Source organism: Mus musculus, chromosome X, assembly GCF_000001635.26.
Source record: "Mus musculus strain C57BL/6J chromosome X, GRCm38.p6 C57BL/6J".
NCBI lineage: Eukaryota > Metazoa > Chordata > Mammalia > Rodentia > Muridae > Mus > Mus musculus.
Window position 1 is genome coordinate 108,848,181 of NC_000086.7, and position 21,298 is coordinate 108,869,478.

At 36.8% G+C, this 21,298-nt stretch overlaps 1 long non-coding RNA gene across 1 annotated transcript in view; it reads left to right on the forward strand.

The window, feature by feature from the left end:
- 2810403D21Rik (RIKEN cDNA 2810403D21 gene) overlaps nt 1-21,298 on the forward strand; it is a 52,419-nt gene that overhangs the window by 13,703 nt on the left and 17,418 nt on the right. The window contains exons 3-4 of the long non-coding RNA NR_015493.2: nt 7,700-7,749; nt 10,088-10,192. This is a non-coding gene — a long non-coding RNA (RIKEN cDNA 2810403D21 gene). The remainder of the gene's footprint in view (nt 1-7,699; nt 7,750-10,087; nt 10,193-21,298) is intronic.

Below are 21,298 nucleotides of genomic sequence, written 5' to 3' on the forward strand. Positions count from 1 at the left end.
AATGGCTCTTTGTGCTGGGCAAGATTGTTCAGTGTGTTAAGGGCAGTTATCACTAAGCCCAGGGAACTGAGTTTGATCCCTTGGACCCACACAGCAGAAGGAGAGGAATGACATCTGTAGGGTGTCCCCCAACCTACATATGCTGGCCATGGCATAAGCATGCATGTGTGTGGCACATACACATAATAAATAAATGAATGTTTAAAAACTACCATGCTATGGAAAGAGAAAGACGTGGCTTATTAAAAGAAATCAAATATTTCGTTGGGCATAGTGACTCATACCTGTCATCTCAACTCGTGGGAGTTAAAGAGTTAAGACAACCAAAAGTTCAGAGTCCTCATCAGCTACATGGTGTGCAGGAAGCCTTTATCTACTCAAATAACCTGTTGGAATTTGTGTTTCTGTGTGGTTTTGTTGCTGAGCGTCAAGCCTAGGGCCTTAAGCATGCTACCTGTGTGTGTGTTACTCAGCTAGACACGCAGCCTTGGTGCCGTTTGACTTTTTTAGAGTTTCATCTGCTTGCTCCTTCATTTCTCTTATCAACTCTGTTGTATGTGTTTTGATTTTGTTTTGTGAGACAAAGTCTTACTGTAGCTTGAGTCAGCCTCAACCCTACTCACAGCCATTCTCCCTCAACCTCTGTAGTTCTGGAGTTATAGGTGTGAACCACCAAGCCCACCTATATGCATTTAAGCCACATTAAAATTATTCAAGAGCACACTGTATGAGTATTATAGACATAATATTTCCAATTGATGCACATATTTTCGAGATAAGGTCTCATATAGCTCAGATTGTCTTAAAACTTACTTTGTACCTGAAATTGCCTTTGAACTTTTCATCTGCTTGCTTACACCTACCCAGTGATGAGATGAGATTACAAGTGTGTACCACCATGCCTATGTAATAGACTTTTTTTTTCTGTTTTCCTTTTATTATTATTGTTGTTGTTTTGGCATGGGCTCTCTGTCTGTTGGTAGGACATGTGTATTGAAGTCACCCGCTATTGTGTTAGGTTAATCTGTGACTTTATGTCATTTTTTCATTTTTATTTTTTATTATATATTTTCTTTATTTGCATTTCAAATGTTATCCCCTTTCCTAGTTTCCCCTCTGAAAACCCATTACTCCTTCCCCCCTCCCCCTGCTCCCCAACCCACCCAATCATACTTCCTGGCCCTGGCCGTCCCCTATACTGGAGCATTTAACTTTCACAGGACCAAGGGCCTCTCCTCCCATTGATGACCGACTAGGGCATCATCTGCTACATATGCTGCTAGAGCATGAGTCCCACCATGAGTTTTCTTTGGTTGGTGGTTTAATCCCAGGGAGCTCTGTAGATACCGGTCAGTTCATATTGTTGTTCCTTCTATGAGGCTGCAAACCCCTTCAGCTCCTTGGGTCTTTTCTCTAGCTCTTTCATTGGGGACCCTGTGCTCTTTCCAATGGATGGCTGTGAGCATCCACTTCTGTATTTGTCAGGCACTGGCAGAGCCTCTCAGGAGACAGCTATATCAGGCTCCCGTCAGCAAGCTCATGTTGGCATCTACAATAGTGTCTGGTTGTGGTGATTGTTTATGGGATTGATCCCGAGGTGGGGCAGTCTCTGGATGGTCATTCCTTCAGTCTCTGCTCCACACTTTGTCTCTGTAATTCCTTCCATGAATATTTTGTTCCCCCTTCTAAGAAATACCAAAGTATCTACACTTTGGTCTATCTACCTCTTAGGTTTCATGTATTTTGTGAATTGTATCTTGGGTATTCTGAGCTTCTGGGCTAATATCCACTTATCATTAAGTGCATATCATGTGTGATCTTTTGTGATTTGGTTACCTCACTCAGGATGATATCCTCCAGATGTATGCATTTGTTTAAAAATTTCATAAATTCATTGTTTTTTAATAGCTGAGTAGTACTGCATTGTGTAAATGTACCACATTGTTGTTGCCCTAATTTCTTTCTCAGCCTGTTTGTCCTTTGTGTAGAGAAAGGCCATTGACTTGTTTGAGTTAATGTTATATCCAGCTACTTCACTGAAGTGGTTTAACAGGTTTAGGAGTTCTCTGGTGGAATTTTTGAAGTCACTTATGTATACTATCATATCATCTGCAAATAGTAATATTTTGACTTCTTCCTTTTCAATTTGTATCCCTTTGATCTCTCTCTCTCACTCACTATTTGTCTAATTGCTCTGGCTAGGACTTCATGAACTATATTGAAAAGGTAGGGAGAGAGTGGCAGCCTTGTCTGGTCCATTATTTTAGGATTACTTCAAGTTTCTCTACATTTAGTTTAATATTGGCTACTGGTTTGCTGTATATTGCTTTTATTATTTTTAGTTGTGCTTTTACTTTGTAGAATAGTGTGAGGATTATTGGTATTCGGTCTTCTTTGAAGGTCTGATAGAACACTGCACTAAACCCACCTGGTCCTGGGATTTTTATTTTGATTGGGAGACTATTAGTGACTGTTTCTATTTCTTTAGGGGATATGGACTGTTTACATCTCTAATCTGTTCCTGATTTAATTTTGATACCTGGTATCTGTCTAGAAATTTGTCCATTTCATCCATGTTTTCCAGTTTTGTTGAGTATAGCCTTTTGTAGTAGGATCTGGTGATTTTTTGGATTTCCTCAGATTCTGTTGTTATGTCTCCCTTTTCATTTCTGATGTTGTTAATTAGTATACTGTCCCTGTGCCCTCTAGCTGGCTAAGGATTTATTTATCATGTTGATTTTCTCAAAGAACCAGCTCCTGGTTTGGTTGATTCTTTGAATAGTTCCTTTTGTTTCCACTTGGTTGATTTCAGCCCTGAGTTTGATTATTTCCTGCTGTCTACTCCTCTCAGGTGAATTTGCTTCCTTTTGTTCTAGAGCTTTTAGGTGTGCTGTAAAGCTGCTAATGTGTGCTCTCTCTAGTTTCTTTTTTGGAGGCACTCAGAGCTGTGCATTTTACTCTGACCACTCCTTTCATTGTGTCCCATAATTTTGGGTATGTTGTGGCTTCATTTTCATTAAACACTAAAAAGTCTTTAATTTTGTTCTTTATTTCTTCCTTGACCAAGTTATCATTGAGTAGAGTGTTGTTCAACTTCCATGTGTATGTTAGCTTTCTATTATTTATGTTATTATTGCAGATCAGCCTTAGTCCATGGTGATCTGATAAGATGCATGGGATAATTTCAATATTTTTGTATCTTTTGAGGCCTGTTTTGTGACCAATTATATGGTCAATTTTGGAGAAGTTACCATGAGGTGCTGAGAAGAAGATATATTCTTTTGTTTTAGGATAAAATGTTCTACAGAGTTAAATTCATTTGGTTCATAACTTCTGTTAGTTTCAATGTGTCTCTGTTTAGTTTCTGTTTCCAGGATCTGTCCATTGATGAGAGTGGGGTGTTGAAATCTCCTACTCTTGTTGTGTGCAGTGCAATGTGTGCTTTGAGCTTTACTAAAGTTTCTTTAACGAATGTTAAATGCCCTTGCATTTTAAATCCGAGTTTTGCTTTTCCAGTGTATTGGGGTATCTAGTACTTACTCTGGTAGGATAACTGGTTTCTGATAATGGTGAGCTGTCTTGGTTTCTGTTGGTAAGATTCTAGCGTTTGCCTTTTGCCATCTGGTAATGTCTGGTGTTAGATGTTCTTGCTGTCTCTGGCTGGAGCTTGTTCCTCCTTTGAGTCTGTAAGCCTGTGTCAGCACTCCTGGGAGACCATGTCTCTCCTGGCAAGACCAGTGCACAGAGGGCTGTGGAACAGCTCTACCTCCTGGGTGCAGATGTAGGCCCTTTGGACCCTTCCCAGCTGTTCTGTAGCTTCTGAGGCCTGTGTGCTTCTTAGTGGTCCTGCCTTAGAGAGTCACTAGAAAGAAAATGGAGATCTCCCTTGAGTCCTGGGGTCAGAACATTCGCTGGGGGCAAGCTCTCCTCTAGCAGGGAAGGTACACAGAGCAGTAATATACTTCGTAGTACAAAGCAATATTTTCATTTTGAGTCAATCCTGCTTTTGTGCCAAACTTTTTCTAGATCATTTTGAGATACTATTGAATAAGAATGTTTTTAAGGCAGGGTCTCATGTACTCCAGTCTGGACCTGAACTATTAGCCAAAGATGATCTTTGACTTCTGGTCCTTCTGCCTCCATATGCCAAATGCTAGGAAAAATTTCCCCTTTTCTTGGATACAAATTATAAAGTATTGTTAAAATAAATTAATAGTCATACTTTAAGGATTTATTCATTAATATTAAAATTTAAAATTATGACTTTAATGGAGTGTGTTCGTGTGTTATCTGTGCATGCATATGTGTGTGCACGTATATGTGAATACATGTGGAGGCCAGACAATGACATCAAGTGTCTTCTGTTACTCTTCTTTGGTTTTATTTTCTTAATTAATTTTAGAAATTGAAATGTGTTATGTCGTTTTAATCATTTGCCTTCTTCTTGACTTTGAACCCTTCCATGTATGTCCCTTGCTCTCTTTCAAATTCATGGTCTCTTTTTCTTTGTTGTTTTATACATAAATACATATGTGTGTGTATATATATAATATACCTGAGATATTTCATATATATATGTATATATATATATATTTCTAAATGTATAAATACAACCTAATTAGTCCAAATAATATTGCATATGTATATACATATGTACATATATATGTAATATACATGTGTATGTGATTTCATAGCTACCACTTAGTTTTGGTTTTTTGTTTTTGTTTTGTTTCTTGTTAAAGCTCCCTCATAGGATCTTCAGCTCACAAATTTGGCTGGATAGACAGGATAATGAGTTCCTGGGATCCATGTGTTACTACCCACATCTCTCCCTGATGAGCATCACCACACCCAGATTTCTATATGGGTACTGAATATCAAACAAAGGTTTTCATGCTTGAGCAACATAGTAGTAGCTACTGAGCCATCTCCCCTTGTTAACTACACTTAGAAACAAAACCAGTTCTGGTAAAATCATGTTCATGTCTAAAGAATTGTCAATTTTGATCTTACTTAATCGATTTTACAGTATTCTGCTTTTAACCCAAGAAGTAAAAGGAGACTTTTTGCCAGGCAGTGGCAGCGCACACCTTTAATCCCATTACTTTGGAGGTAGAGGCAGGCAGATTTCTGAGTTTGAGGCCAGCCTGGTCTACAGAGTGAGTTCCAGGACAGCCAGGACTATACAGAGAAACCCTGTCTTGAAAAAAACAAAAACAACAACAAAAAAACAAAGCAAAACAAAACAAAACAAAATTTTTGTTAAGTTTTAGGGAAATTGCTAGGTTCACTATATATCAATACACACATATATTCAATTTCTGTATATGTTTTATGTCAATTATGAAATTGAAATCTTAAAAAAACACAGGTTAATCCTACTAAGGTAGAATTTTAATATTCAAAATATTATGGAATTCAGCATCTTGTGGAATTAAATATTCTGTATATACTAAATCATTACAAAAAAAATCTCACAAGGAATTCTGGTTAATCATTCAGTACATGCCACCATCCATCCGTTTCTCAGCTGTCTGATATTGTACCTTAATTAACTTTAAAATCCATCAAAGTCCACATTACTCATTTAGTTCAATTTTGTTTGAGACATGGTCTCATCCTATATTTCATCTCAGACTGATCTGCAATGCACCATATCCTAGATAGGCCTTAAACTTAGCAATCGTCCTGTCTCAGCTTCCCAAGTGCTAGGATTACTGGTGTAAAACCACCCACCCAACTCAGCTTGTTTTGAACTTTTAAACCCTGTAATAGAAGTGAACTCACTTGCTCTCCAAATACCTACTCTTCTTAAAAAATGTATCACATAGTAAAATTGCCCTAAGAATGTCTGATGTGCATTTCTTACCTGACTAAGCCTGTTTTCCACTTGAGCTAACATCACAGTGCATTTTTATGGCTATCCTTTGAAATTCTGATGAGCTCACTACTAGTTCTACTTCTCTCAAAACAGCTCTTTCTCAGCATGATAGAATAATAATGTGAGGCAGGAAAAAAAAACATTGTTCTAATCTTGGTTCTTTTATTGATTGATTCTAGGGGGGAAATCACACAATTGTTTAAAGGCTTTTAGAAAAATTCTATACAATGGATAGACTTGCCCTACATGTAAAAATTCTACCACTATAATCTCTTTACTTCTATATCATTATTTCTTCGGTTGCAATTCTCAATTCCTATTCACTAAAGATGCAAGTATTATGTCTCGCATTTACTTCATGATGCGAGGATTCATCTAACACATCCTCATTCCTTTTGGCTCTCAGTTCTTCTAGATACTATATTTTTCTCCTTTTTTTAAGTTGTTTTGTGGAGGCTCTGGTTCTCTGAGGACAAAATGAACTTTGCCTTAAAATGGGTTTTTCACTAAGCAGTCTCTTGCTCTTGCTCTCACATGCAGGCACCTGTATCTCAGCAGACTGTCTTACAAGACGCATTACTTTGAAGTCTACCTGGATTCAAAACCACATGGATTCCTCAGTGTTTAGCTTCTGAGATATGGCTAGCTCTCTAGTTGACCTGGAGTAGTCACATGTGGCCTCCCACATATCTAGGGTTTGCAATCTTAGGCAGTGCTTACCTCTTGCATCTTCCTTTGGACTCGCCCCTATCCCTTCCTTGCAGAGAGTAAATTGAGATATCTCCCATTCCATCTGAACAGTCCTCAGAAACCTGGCACCACCCTTAGGGGGCAATTCTAGGATAAGATATTACCACCCTGCAGTTCAACATGGTCTTAATCTCAATCCTAAATCTTAGTTAAAAGGGAATTGTTTTCCTTGGGTGCCTTTCTGCAATTTCTTCATTCTTGAAACGTTTTCTTACTTATTTCTTGCCAAACCTTTCTTATTCCCATTTTCTTATACATAACCATTTTCTTCGGTGCTGGGTATTGCATGCAGAGGCTTACATGTTAGCAAACACTGTACCATTGGGCTGTATCCACAGCCCAAAACATTCCTTTTCTTATATTTATCCTCACATCATTGTGTAGTTTCTATTTCTTAATATGAACTATATTGATACAGATATATCTGCTTTTCAGAATAATTCACTCCTTAACTGTGCAATCAAGCACTACTACTGGAAAACATAAGCTATGTAATTCACCAACTTCCCTTCTGTGTTTGCTGCATGGGAAAAAAGCTTTTTGACACTTTACCATAAGTGTTTATGTTACTATACTGTTTTGTTCATTGTTCAGTATTACTAAATTTTTTTGTATATTTTTTTCTTCTCTCTTTTCTGCTCAGATTATTTAGCTTGCATTACTAAAGTGTGAATATTTTCAAGGTAATTCATGTCTCATCTCTAAGTATTCTCTTGATTTTAGCTATCTTCTTTGATTTAAGGAAATCCAACTTATATTTTTTAGTCTTTATAGTGCTTCTGAATTAGTTTAATCTGATTAATTAGTTTAATCTGATTAATCTTTTGTTTGGATTTACTTGCATTATTTTTATTTTGTGTATGTTTGTGTGCCTTCTTATATGTATGTACACAGTCTCCCACATCCTAGAGATGCTTGATGCCACTAGAGCTGGAGTTAAAGGAAGCTATGACCTGCCAGATGTGGGTACTGGGAGCCACACTCAGGTCCTATGCAAGAGAAGTAGGCACTCTTAACTCCTGACTCATCTATCCAGCCTTAATCATTCTTTTATTTTTATTTCAATAGATATTGAATATGTAGTATATGCCAGACAAGATGATAATAAAAACTAAAAGGTGAGCAAAGTACATGTGCTGTACACGACAAAATATTTGTAAGTTAAAAAAATACTGTAAAGTGTGGTAAGCGCTGTAATTGAAGTAGATTGTATTATAAGAGCATGAAAACTATTAAATTTTGGAGAAGGGTAGAGAGTGCTTCCAAAAGAATGTAAAAGATAAGTATAGACTTGAAGTCTCGACAGATGAGGAGGAGTTTACAACCTGAAGGTAAATGGAATGGGCTGCCAAACTTGAAAAGACAATTCCAGACAAAAGGGGTCAACAGTTACAAAGGGCTACAAGTCACAGCGAATGTGGTATTTTAGGAAAACTACGCTTAGTTCAGATCCTAAATTTCCAGATAGGTTAGCCAGAGTTAAGGAAAAAGGTGATTCAATTGTAGTTGAAGCAATATGTTCTAAGGTTTCAGTTTATAGTCATTTTTTGTTGAAAAAAATGTTAATATATTCTGATCATGTTTTTTCTTCTCTCAACTTCTCCTAAATCCTCCCTTCCTCCTTCCCACTCAGGGTCACACTCTTTTTTCCTCTCTTAAAACAAACAAACAAACAAAAAAACCAACAAAACAAAACAAAAAAACCAACAAGCAAGCAAAAAAAAAAAACCAAAAAATATTCCTTGTCTTTCCCCCAGCCCCCCAGTTAGGTTTGTTTATCTTCTATAGCCCGGGATTACCAGGCAATTTTTCCACTTTTACATCTACTAGACTCTTTCAGTGATCTTGGAGCATGGAAGAAAATCTGACTAAACTATCTTGTGTCTTCCCTTAAATAAATCACCATGTCATGTCTAGTAGTTCTTTGCCATTTTATTTATTTTTTTGTTTTGTTTTATTTTTTGAGACAGTGTTTCTCTGTATAGCCCTGGCTGTCCTGGAACTCACTTTGTAGACCAGGCTGGCCTCGAACTCAGAAATCCGCCTGCCTCTGCCTCCCAAGTGCTGGGATTAAAGGCGTGCGCCACCAACGCCCAGCTTATTTTATTTTTTTATTGTACAGTTTTTATTCTCAAAACTATTGGTTTAACAACCACATTTAGTTACAAAATAAAAAAAAGGGTTGTACATAAAAAAACACAAACAGAAAACAAAACTAAAACCAAAAATAATCACTCCCACACAAAAATACAAAATCAGGAACAAAAATATAATAAGACAAAAAAAAACTGCAGAAAGCTAAATAAGACAAAATGTCTATGAAAATACCAATTAGTTCATTTTGTGTTGGCCCAATTCTTGGGCATGGAGCCTACACTGAATTATGGTTAATATACCCAGAGAAAACTAATTTCTCCTTTCCAAATGAGCATCAATTTCATATAGCTTCTTGGTTAGGAGTCAAAGCTCATCTCCACTCTCACCTCAGTGCTGGAACCCTATGTGGCTTGAACCTGTACTCGCCCTATACACGCTGGTATAGTCTATGAATTCACACATGCCTTGGGCCTGTTGTGTCTGGAAGACACGGTTCCCTTGTACACATCCATCTCTTCTGGCTATTCCAATCTTCCATCTCCTCTTCCACGTGGCTCCTTGAGCCCAAGGGGCTGGCTTTAATGAAAATGTCTCATTAAGTACTAAATGCTCCAAAGGATTTCACCATCTGCAAACTGTACAGCTGTGGGTGTCTGTGTGACTCCCCACCTACTTCAAGAAGCTTCTCTGGTGACGGCTGAATGAGGCACTGATCCATGAGTAAACCAGAATGAATGTCACTTGGAGTCATTTTATTGCTATGTTTCTTTGGCAGAAGGTTTTTTTTTCCCCAATATTCTTCCAACCTCAAATTTACTATTTATGAATTAGTAAAAAGTGGGTAAAACACATTTCAAGCTGAGTTCAAGGCCAAGCATAGGCCACATGGTGCTAACATATATCAAACAAAATAAAACATAGCTCCACCATCGCACACACACTTGAATATTGTTCTCTTCTTTATGTTTCTCAATTTCTAATCTTTTGGTTTTCTGCACCACTATATGACTCATACGGTTTTCTAATTTATTTATCTTTAAATTTTATTTTTAATTATATGTGTCATGTGTGGGTATATGCATATAAGTGTAGGTTCCCATGGAGGCCAGAATATCCCTTGGAGCTAGAAATGCAAGTAGTTTTAGCTATTCAACATGGGTTCTGGGAATTGTACTCAGGTCCTTCTGCTAAAGTAGTGTGGGGGTTTTAGTGAAAATGGCCCCATAGGACCTGAAGGAGTGGCCTTCTTGGAGTAGGTATGGCCTTGTTGGAGGAAATGTGTCACTGGGCTGGGCTTTGAGGTTTCAGATGTTCAAGAAAGCCAACCCCAGTGCTTTCTCTCTCATTTTTCTGGTGAAGCATCTGGATGTTGAATTCTCAGCTCCTTCTCCAGGACCATGTCTGCCTGGATGCTGCCATGCCATGCTTCCTGCCATGAGAATAATAGACTCAACCTCTGAAACTGTAAGCCAGCCCCAATGAAATGTTTTCTTTATAAGAGTTGCTTTGGTCATCGTCTCTTCATAGTAGTAGAAACCCTAAGACAAGTAGTATATGCTCATTACCACTGAGTCATTTCTCAGCCACATGGGTCACATGTTTACTTTATATATATATATATATATATATATATATATATATATATATATATATATATATATATAATGTCACCTCTGTTATTACTCCTTCATCGTTGTCTGTGTTGTATCTATACTGAAACAACAAACCTTATCCTCTCTAACAATTCAGTTTTGTATCTGATTTCATGTCTTCCATTTAAGGAAACTTTTCTGACCTCTTTTCAGTACTATAATCATACTATTTCTTCCTCATATAAAGTTAGTCTTTGTTTTTAAAAGATTTTATTATTTTTAATTGTGTGTGTGTGTGTGTGTGTGTGTGTGTGTGTGTGTGCCCGCACATGGGAGTTTAGATACCTGGAGAAGCCAAAGATGGTGACAGATACCCATGAGTTAAAGTTACAGATGGTTGTGAGTTTTGTGGGTTCTGTGAACAGTATGTAAGTACTCTACAACAGTAGTTCTCAACCTGTGGGTTGCAACCCCTTTCTACATTGTCTAACCTTTTCACAAGAGTCATCAAAGATCATCAGAAAACACAAACATTTCCATTATGATTCATAATGGTAGCATAATTAAAGTTATGAAGTATCAACAAAAATAACTTTATGGTTGAGGGTCCCCACAACATGAAGGATTTTATAAGTGTCACAGCATTAGGAAAGTTGAAAACTATTGCTTTAAAAGAACAATGTGCACTGAGTCATCTCTGCAAAGCAGTCATTAATTTTATTTATCCATATACTATTATAACTTGTACACTAATGAGAATTCACATATTAAAATATTTATTCAATACTTTTTGTTGCCAGCTGTTGTAATAGACCAAAGACACTAAGTGGTAAACAAGATAGGATTGTTCAGTGGTAGGTATTGTGACATTGTAGAGATTCCTGGATGCATTATCTTTTCTGATTGCACTTAGGGCCTTGTGAATGTTAGATGAGCTTTCTCGGTGGGACTGTAAGGTCTTAGAGATAAAAGGACAGCTTCTAAAGCCTTATGATAACTTGCTTCTACTTAAATAACAAGAAATGGTAAGAAATCAAAATGAGCCAATAGAAAGGCTGAGGTGCCAGAAAGGTTCTTAGAAAGGTCCCTAGGTATTGTGGACATATTTTGAAGCAAATGGAACATTTATCTAGGACATAAATACATTCTGACTTGTAATACTTAACCGAAGAACACTTTTTTGTTTGTATATTTGTTTTTAGACAGGGTTTCTCAGTATAGCCTTGGTTGTCTTGGAACTTGCTCTATAGACCAGGCCAACCTTGAACTCACAGAGGTCCTCCTGCCTCCTGAGTACTGGGATTAAAGGCACCGCCACCTGTCAAGAACACTCTTTTTCATCAGTGGTTTATTACCGTGAATATTTGATACATTTAAATAAACATATATTTATTGTTCTGACTAACTTCTGTACATGAATCCAGAGCTTCTTATCACTATTGACACAGGGCCACATAATTCTCTGTGGTTTGTGTATATGTTGGTTGGGAGCTGTCACATGCATATGAGGATATTTTATAGTATCTGTGTCCTCTTCCCACTAGATGTGAAACAAAATTGTACCCAGTTTGGGGTCAATAATGTCTTTAGGCATTTGTCTACTAAGGAGAGTAAGAACCCTTGCTGGGTCCACTGCTCTGCTGTTTGAGATTGTTACACATGGTGACACATACCTTTTTGTATCAGCACCAGGGAAGCAGATGTGGGTAGATGTCTATGAGAATTGCCTGGTCTATATAGTGAGTTCCAGGCCAGGCTGCATCTGGGATACGTAGTGAAACCCTGTCTCAAAACAAACAAATAAGCAAAGAAACAAGGTAACCCCAATTACCTCTATTCTAATATTCAAAATAAACCCTTTGTCTTTACATTTTATCCTGCCTCTACACATGTCATAGACACTCTCCTTCAAATAACAGGGACAAGAGAGAGAAAATCATGTTTGAAAAGTTAATATAAATTTCTTACTTTTTGGAATTGTCTTTAGTTAAGACAATTAGTAGCTATTTTTTTAGTTAAGACAATTAGTAGCTATTTTCTTTTTGTGCTGGGTGCTGAATAAATTATCTCACTTTAATCCTTACAACAATCATGAGAAATTGCTATTAAATCTGTATAGGAACAATTTGACATTAATGTCCTTAAGCAATTTGTCTAAACTTATGCAAGTGTTGGTTATATTTAGATTTCAAATCCAGATTACTGACGTCAAAATCACCTTCTACTAATCATGTTGAACTTACCTTCCATTCACATAAGTAATTTTTCAATTACTGTAATTAATTAAATTAATTCATAATTCTTTTTATTAAATATTTTCTTCATTTACATTTCAAATGCTATCCCGAAAGTCCACTATATCCTCTCCCCACTCTGCTCTCCAACCCACCCATTCCCACTTCTGGCCCTGGCATTCCCCTGTACTGGGGCATATGATCTTCACAGGAACAAGGGCCTCTTTTCCCATTGATGGCTGACTAGGCCATCCTCTGCTACATATGCAGCTAGAGACACAAGCTCTGGGGAGTACTGGTTAGTTCATATTGTTGTACCTCCTATAGGGTTGCAGACCCTTTTAGCTCCTTGGGTACTTTAATTCTTTAAGAGGATCCAATTGTAAAGTGAATTTTATTGCCAGCAGGATATAATATAGCAAAAACGTCCCACTATTTCTTCAGTTAATCATTAGAAACTTCATTTTATCAACTATAGTTTTACTTTTTTTTCATATTTTTCTGGGATAGTACAGGGTAGAGGACAGTGTATTCCATGGCACTTGTATGGAGTTTAGGAGGACAACTTTTGCAAGTCTGTTCTGTTCTTTCATAATGTGGATCCCAAAGATTGAACACTGGTTTGGTGATAAACATCTTTCCATGGTGATCGATCTTACCAGTCCAACCATCAGCTCATTTTTTCATGTCAATGATATAACCTTCCCAGAACTCTTCAGTTACTGGAATCAGATAAGGTTGCTAAACCAGAAGCAATCTGGTTAAAGTATTACACACTATATGAAGGCTGCAGAAGGTGGATTGCCACAAACTCCAGGAAAGCTTGGGTTACAGAATGAGTACCAGCTAAATCCCTATAGCAAGACTCTGTCTCAGTAAACCCAAACAAGCAAAATAAAAATGTAAGGGATCGGTTTCTCATACCTGCTAATAAGCCAATGGTGTTATGACCATATAGTTAACTCCTCAGGTTTCAGTGACCTTGCTGATCTTTTGTGTAGTCAAAATAACGTTTGTTATTGTCATACAACCTAAAGGACAGTGTACTAGAATAATTCCAATTCTGAGAATTCGTAGAGTCCAGAAATCTAATTTCTGATTCTATCATTAATATCTTAACACTGACCAAGTTATTTCTAAAGTTTGTCTCATGTTCCCTACTTAGTAATGACGGGAGCAGAACACAGGATTTCTAATGTCCTTTACATCTCTGATATACTAGAGAGATCTGGATTGTAGAATCTCCCTTGCGAAGAATGGAAACAAAAGCTGAGCATAGTAACATGTATTTGTAAGCATAGCCTTTGGAGCTGAAAGCAGCAGGATCAGGAATTTATTTCATCTTCCACTACAGAGAGTTAAAGGCTAGCCTGGTCTACATGAGATCTTGTCTTAAGAAAAGAAATAACAAGAAAATATATGAAACAACGTATAGGTATTTTTAAGGATCCCTTTTTTATATGTGGGGGAGGGTTGCTAAAGATCATTCTCAGGGCTTTGTATATATTAGGTACGTGCATTGCCAGCGTACTTTATCTCTCTTTATAAATACCTTAGATAGATAGATAGATAGATAGACAGACAGACAGACAGACAGACAGACATTGGTGTTTTGCCTGCATGCATGTCGGTGTGAGGGTATCTGATCCCTGGAATGGGAGTTACAGACAGTTGTGAGTGGCTGTGTGGTTGCTGAGAATTGAACCCAGATCATCTGAAAGAGCAGCCAGTGCTCTTAACCATTTCTCCAAGCTTCGTAACTTAACATAAAAACTAATTGGTAGTTCAGTAAGAAAAGAACTTCAAAGCTATATATAATCTTACAAGTGTTGCTTTGTTAAGCTTAGTTGTTTATTTTATTTTATTTTATTTTTTGAGGCACAGTTTCACAGTGTAACACAGGCTAATCTGGAACCCACTGTGGAGCCCAGTCTGGCCTGGAACTTGTGATCTTTCGGCTTTGACTTCCCAGGAGAGAGCATTGCAGTCATGATGCCTCGCACCTGGCGGACTGCTTTTAATTTAATTTGTATTTTCCTTTCTTTCTGCTGAGTATTTTTTCCTACATTTCCTCTAGATGGTGCTCCATAGTAAAAAATCATTTGGTAATCGAAAAGCTATCAAAAAACATGGTTAGCCAAAAGATACACCCAATGAATTCTGGGATCTGTAGTGTATTTTATCTGTACCATAATTTATATGATATTAGGAATATGAAACATAATTATATTTCCTACATTTTACAAGCTTATTTATATAGCACAAACCACCATCTGTATGGACTACTACCATCTGTTACTACCACTGTGTACCAATTTCATTTCTCATGTCTGTGTTATGACATCGAGCCATTACTTGGTGTTAGAAATACAGTACCCTATTGATCTGCTAAGTGCCGTGTTTCACTCATGGAATAAAGCTTTTAAGAGCATGGAACATTCTAATGTAGGGAAAGGCAGTTAGTTATCTTTATGGATATGGTCACTTGCTAGCCAACCATGCTTCAGAGGATGGCCTTATATCCACTAGTATATGAGCAGCACAAATTGGACTGGGTGGCAAGGGTAGGGAGATAGAAGATGGATCTGGGAGTAGTTAAGGGAATGACTGAAGGTGAATCTAATCAAAACACATTATATTCATGTATGAAATGCTTAGAGTGTAAAAATATACTTTAGAATAAATAATTCCACAGAAAACTATGGGACACCTAGTGTTACATTTCATTTATAGTTCCACAAAGGCATCATGAACTATAAAGATAAAATATTTTATCTACATTATATAGTTTATTATTATAATACTTTATTAAACCAAAATATTTAAACTTCTATTTAAATACTGGATGTATTCTATATTGATTTGACTTTTATTAAAAGTAGAAAACAAAGTTCAATCAATTGTAATAATTTTACTGTGCCTTTTAAACTCTTTGTTATGGTTTGTATCTTAAATGTCTCCCACCCAACTCCTCCACTCTCTTGTGTTGAAGGCTTGGCCTCCAGCTTGGAAGTGATGTAACCTTTTGAATGTAGGGTTCAGTGATAGAAAGGTAGGCTAGTGGAGGCATGGACTTGTAAGAGATACGGAACTCAGAAGTGAGCAGATTTATTTTACCATGCTCTCATTAGAGGCCCAAAGTCATCAGGCCAAGAAACCATGGACTGAAATACTTAAAACTGAATAGAAAATAAACATTTCCTCTGATTTCTCTTGGGTATTTAATACAGCAAAGGAAAGTAGACTGTCATAGTCTTTATTCATCACTATCCCATTGTATAGTCTTCCCAAGGAACAGACTAAATCTACAAATCCATCATAGGTCCACTTCTTAATCTGTTTCTGAAGTACAATGGTAGCAATTCCTTGAAATCTCAACAGTTTACATTTTCAAATTAAACATCAATTTAAAAGACAGGTCATGCTATCTCTGGATGCCATGTGTGTTTCAGGAGGCTGGTTTTGTGTGTGTGTGTGTGTGTGTGTGTGTGTGTGTGTTGTGCAAGTGCATTGGAGAGAGGTTTGTGGTACAAGAGATCAAACCTAGGGTGCCCCATATGCTAACCATATGTTCTGCAGCTGAGTACATCCATAGTCCTACAATTTTTTGTTTTGAGTTTGGATTCTATCCTATCAGATCTTGAAGTTAGTTGCCATTTTAAAATAATTACTCACCCAGTAAATATTTAAATGCAGCCAAATTGGTTATTTTATTTTCTCTTTGCACCAGCTGTTATTGCTGAGAATTTTTAAAGTAATTAATTTTTTAAAACCGCAGGAGCCCATGTTCCTCATGGTTGGCATGGAACTTCAATATGCAGCCAGTGACAACCATGAATTCCGAATCTTGCTTCACCTCCCAAGTGCTGTGCTTAACAGTGTACACTACCATGCCTGACTCAGATATATATAGGTATAGGTATAGGTATAGGTATAGATATAGGTATAGATATAGGTATAGATATAGATATGGTCTTGTGAATCTTAGTCCAGCTCTTAACTCACTGTGTTGTTGAGAATGACCTTGAACTTCTGATCATATTCTTTCACTTCCCCGGTGATGGGATTACAGGCAAAGAGCACCATGCCCATTTTATTCAGTGCTAGGGATTGAATTTAAAGCGTCTTGCATGGATCCACCTATACCAGTTAAACCATTTCACTAGCTTCTTGAAATTCTTTTGAATTTTATTTATCCAACACAGAGATGATATTTTATTTTATTTCTTTTTTGTTGTTTCATTTTTGGTTTTCTGAGATAGGATTTCTTTGTATAGTCCTAGCTGTTCTGGAACTCTCTCCCTATAATCTGCTGGCGTAGAATTCAAAGAGCCAACTACCTCTGACTCCCAAGTGGAGGGATTAAAGCATATGTTACCACTATCTGACAAGAAATTTTTTTTCAGAATCATTTTTAGATGCACAATAGGATTCACATTTCATCAACAACAGCATTTTTCTTAGTTTACACATAGATACATAAGGTTTTTATAAAATTTCTTCAAGAATATTTATTCTTTCTTTATTAATAAAATGTCAAGATTCCCTTTAACATTGAAATAAAGCAAAAAAAAAAAACCTCTGGAAAAGTAATTAATAATCAGTAGCCTAGATATCCCTGGAGATTCAAATGAGATCTTCAAATTCTACACAGATACTTGTCAAATATTCAGCATTTGCCAAGATTGGTAGGGCAGCACTGGTGTGTAATCTTTGCATTCTGGGAGCTGAGAGGAGTCCAAGGTCAACCTAGGCTACAGAATAAATTCTAGGAAAGTCAAGGCCTTGAGAGACCTTGTCTCAGTAAAACAAACAGCAACGGTAGCAGTAGACATACTCTGAAGCTGAACAGCTGTAATGACATTTTAGACAGGCTCATTTTAGTACCCTTTGCTCTACTTCAATTTCAGATTTAAAAGTCCAAAGCAAACTGATTCAGATTCCTGCCTCCCCCCACCCCCACCCCTGATTTTTGCTTGTTTTAGTTTTCTCTAGACAGGGTTTCTCTGTGTAGCCCCAGCTGTCCTGGAACTCACTCTGTAGACCAGGCTGGCCTCAAACTCACAAGAGATCCATCTGTCTCTGCCTTCTGAGTGCTGGGGTTAAAGGTGTGTGCTACCACTGCCTGCAGTTTTTTCATTTTTTTAATTTAAAAATTGTTTCATAACTTCATATGTGATTACTGCACTTAGAGCATTTCATCTTCCAACTTCTCCTGTGTCCATCCCTCACTCAAATTCATTAACTCTTCTTCAATTATTGTTCTTATGTAAACACACACACACACACACACTAAAACTTGTTGAGTCAATGTGGTGTTGTTTGAGTGTTTATATGTTTAGTGCTGACCATGTGGGATTGGATAAATTATCATAGGACTTGTCCCTAGAGAAGACTTCATTTCCTTCTTTCAGTAGCTCTTCATCAAGGAATTATTTCCTCCATGCAATTATAATTTTGTATTGTTATTGTGCTGGCCATATTTAGGTGACCATATTGTTGGTATTTCATAGGTGTATCTTCCCTGTCATGTGTAGAAGACACTGTTTCATAGCAACCATCCTGAACCTCTGGCTTTTACAGTTTCTCTGCCCCTTTTTCTATGATGTTCCCTGAGCCTTAGGTATAAGGACTCTGTGCAGTTCTATCAGGTGGGAAGTGCTACCCCACGGTCACTTGACCTCTGAATTTTGACCAGTTTTAGATTTCTGTTGTGATCTGTAGTGGGGATTTTGTTAGTCATTGGATATTAGTGGCAGCTTTGTCACCCCGTTTTTTTTGTAATTTTATTGAAACTATAAAAATAAGTGATATATATATATACACATGCACACACACACAGGAATAGACAAAGTAATACATTTCCCTATGGTATGTTTTTTTTTTAAAAAAAAAAAACATTTATTTAAGTACACTGTAGCTGTCTTCAGACACCAGAAGAGGGAATCAGGTCTTGTTACAGATGGTTGTAAGGCACCATGTGGTTGCTGAGATTTGAACTCAGGACCTCCGGAGGACCAGTCAGTTCTCTTAACTGCTGAGCCATCACTCCAGCCTCCTATGGCATTTTCAAACTTCCATAGCGTTACTTCCGCTTTCTTCTGTCTCCATCTGTATTGCCCCCTCTCCCCAAGTAGAGCCTGTTATTTCTTCTTTTCCCCTTTTATAACCCTTCTCTCATCTGGCCTCTTTCTACTATTACTTCTCCCCTTTCTACCTCCATGGCCTCTTATTGCTTTTCTAGTTTCTGATATTATTACAGTTATGTAATTAACATTTAAAACTGGGAGCTATGATCCACTGATAAGAGAGATCATACATTTGTTTTTCTGGAACTGACTTATTCGACTCAGTGTAATTAATATTTACTAGTCCCATCCATTTACCTGAAAATTTCATGAATTTCATTTTCCTTTATAACTGAGAACAACTCCAATGTGTTCTATTTTCATTTTCTATTCATCAGTTGAAGGACATTTATATTGATTTCATTTCCTAGCTATTGTGAATAAAACAACATCAAACATAGTTAAGCAAGTAGCTATAGAGTAGAATGTCATGTCCTTTGGGAATATGCTGAGGATTGGTATAGCTGGATCATATGGTAGAGCTATATTTATCTTTTTCAGAATTCTCCACACTGATTTCCTAGTGGCCTCAACCGTTTGCAATCTCAACAGTAAATGAGGAGTCTATTTTCCCCTAATCCTTAACAGCATTTGTTGTCCACCGTTCTCTTGCTCTTAGCTGTTCCGAGTAAGATAAAATGTCAAAGTAGTTTTAATATGCACTTTTCTAGTTGCTAAGGATGTTGATCACATTAAAAGATATTTGTTAACCATTTTTATTTCTTCTTTAGAGAATTCTCTGTTCAGATCCATAGTCCATTTTTCCTTGAATTGTTTGTTTTCTTGATTCTATTATTCAAAGTTTTTGTATATCCTAAATATTAACCCTCTATCAGATATATAGCTCTCTAAGATTCTACCCCACTTGGTGGGCTTCTTCTTCACTCATTTGATTGTTTATTTTGCTATATAGAAGATTTATAGTTTTATGGATTCCCGTTTGCAAGTTGTTGGCCTTAATTACTGAGTCAGTGGAATCCTATTTATAAAGTCTCTTCTTGTTCCAATACCTTGTAGAGTATGTACTATGTTTTTTTCTAGCTATTTCAGCATTTTGTCTTTTATATTCAGGTCTCTGAACCATTTAAACTTTATTTTTGTGCAATGAGATAGATACCAGTCTAATTTCATTCTTCTATAGGTACACATCCAGTTTTCTTATGATCTTTTGTTGAAGATGTTGTCTTTCCTCCTGTATGTATATTTGGCATCTTCACCAAATATCAGATGGCTGTAATTTTTCATATTCATGTCTGAGGCTTCTATTTTACACACACACACATCCCCACACGTCTGGTTTCATGCAAGTAACAATATATCTTGAAATCAAGTATGGTACACCCTCCAGCATTAAACAATTGGTAGAACTGTTTGGGAAGGATAAGAAGATTAGGCTTGTGGAAGGAGGTATGTTAAAAGGTTCATGCTATTCCTTCCCAAGATCCTTATGGCTATATGTTTCATCACCACAATGGAAAGCTAGCTAAATCAACTCAATAGCCCATGAAACCTTCTCTAAAATAGGCCATGTACTGAGACACACACACACACACACACAAATGTTAGCAATTCCAGAAAACTGAAGTATCTCTGTGTAACTTGTCTAGCCACAATGCAGTAAAGCTTAAAGTCAGCAGCAAATTGAGTCTCAAAAACGTATCCAAACTCTTGGAGATTAAACATATTACTGAATGAGTAATAAGCCACAAATATCTTAGAACTAAATGAAAATTGAAATACAAAACAGTAAAACCTGTGGGACATATTAAAAGTTACCTTAAGAGGGAAATTTTTAGCTCTAAGTATCCACATTTGAGACTCAGAAAGAGTACAAATAAATGACTATTATAATAATACAACACAAGAGTTTGAAAAACAAGATCAGACCAGAACCAAATCCAGTAGATGGCAATAAGTAATAAAGTAAAACAGAAACTGATGTAATAGAAACAAAGAAAGTAATACAAAGAATCAACAAATCTAAGAACTGGTGCTTTGAGAGGATAAAAGCTATAGACTCACCAGTTAGCAGCAATAGCAGCAACAACAACAACAACAAAAGATTCAAATTAATAAAATCAGAGATGAACAAAGGAGCATTACAATAATCACTTAAGAAATTCTGAATAAGGAAATTACTTAAAAACCTTCACTCTGCTAAGTTAGTAAAAATAAATGAGCAAACATTTCGGTTCATCTGAAATACCAAAATTAAACCAAGAAGACAACATAAACAGACACATAACAAATAAAGAGATTAAAAAAAAAAACAAGTAAAAATCCTTTTAACTAAAAAGAGCCCAGGTTTCTTTGGCGGGAAGAAATACAGAGGAGACTATTAACATAGGGCACATAAGAGATGGTCATCTTAGTAGCAGTGAGCAAGAGAAGGGTGCCCATTTATTGACATTTTAAACATAATATCCTTTTACTTGTAATGTTAAGAATACCATTCTTACAGAATGCAATGTCTTAACTTTTTCAGAATTTTAAAGGAAAAGCTATAAAAAATATGTAGGGAAATGCAGCAAAGGAGGATGGGAAATGTATTGGTGTCAGAACAAAGTTTCTCTACAGATTTCCCAAGAAGTTCAACTGTAGTCTAAGTAACACAGG